The sequence below is a fragment of the Austrofundulus limnaeus genome, unplaced genomic scaffold, assembly GCF_001266775.1.
Source record: "Austrofundulus limnaeus strain Quisiro unplaced genomic scaffold, Austrofundulus_limnaeus-1.0 Scaffold2053, whole genome shotgun sequence".
Lineage (NCBI taxonomy): Eukaryota > Metazoa > Chordata > Actinopteri > Cyprinodontiformes > Rivulidae > Austrofundulus > Austrofundulus limnaeus.
The window spans coordinates 22,366-23,828 of NW_013954455.1; positions in this window are offsets into that span (position 1 = coordinate 22,366).

Consider the following 1,463-nt stretch of genomic DNA (forward strand, 5'->3'; position numbering starts at 1 on the left):
TTTTTTTTTACATTTTTAATGCGACACTTCTAAGTGCCCATCAAACAGCCTTGATGGAAACACAGTTATTGAGCTCTGAGCAGAGCAGTTTGTGCAGAATACTGTCGACTCTTTGTTTTCTGTCCTGGGAGGTCAAAGTTGAATAAAAACAGAGTCGGAGTGAAAAGCTGCAGCAGTTAAAAGGTTTTTATCAGGACTGCAGATCACCTGCTGCTCATCCCAGAGTTTCAGACTAAGATCATTTTCTAAAGAGATCAGATGGAGTAAAAGCCAAAGAAGCTGTCAGAGGAGGAGCTGGGGATGACTCTCAGCCGTCACACCAAGTTTTACATCAGTCACTGTTGTGAGTTTGGGAGCCTCCTCTCAGCTGCAGCTCCAGTTTTAGTCTCTTTGCATCTTGAAACTTTTCCAAGAATCAGCTAAAAGCAGCTGAGAGGAGCTGGAAGGATCATAAAAACAGAAATACTTCCAGGGAAACAGTTGTTTGTGCTGAAGAGCAAAATGAGAATGAGTCTGATTTCTGCAGGTTTCTCTGCTTTCTTCACCTGCTGGGATGGCTGCGGGGCTTTTGGACCCGTGCACGCCTCTTATAAAAAGGGCTTGTTGACTTTGCTGAGGGTTGATCCTATCTGTGTTATCCCTTTGAACACTTTATCTTCTCTCTTATCTCCCCCTGCAAACAGCAAGTGGAGCAAAGTGGAAATGGATCAGCTTGACTTGCTTCTGAAGCATAATTAATTCTTTAAACTATAAATTAACGGTCTAAGAATAAAAAAAACCTGGTCCAGCCCTGCAGCTTTGAACAGGAATGTAGAAAGTGAGAAAAGTGAAAGTCAAAACACGAGCTTCCTGCGTGAGGCTGCAGCTGAGGAGCCATAAAGACACAGAGCAGGAGATGAATGAGTGAAACCCTGGATGAGCCGACACTTCGCTGCTGCTCGGCTCCCTCATCACTGTTTGCTGCAGGAGCTGCAGGAAGCAGTTCTGTGACACTCGGGGCTCCTGGGGGTCCGGGATGCTGTCGCTGCCACGGCTGTGAACTCCTGTTGTTAGACTGTTGACGAATCAGAGCGGGGACCGGGGGGCTCTGCACCCACAGGAAACACTGCAGAGTGAAAAGCCTTCAGGCACTTTTCTGCCAGCTCTTCATTTGAAGAGACAGGAGCTGCTGTAGAGGACTGAKGGATGAAAGAGGCTGAGGGACAACAGTGACGGGAGCAGAAAAAAGAAAAACACTCTGATCTGTGGTCTGCAGACCAGCTCTTTATCAGCTGCTTTYACTAAGGTTTATTACAGAAGCTTCATTATTTGTAAACCAAACTCTCAAAGAGGAAGAGAAGTCAAACCTGACTGAGCTGCAGCTCAAACTGAACTCAGAATACAGACAAAACCTAAGTATTGCTGCTGCTGCATTTCAGTGAGCTGTGCAGCTTTAATTACTGTTCATCAGCTGTGTGTTTAAT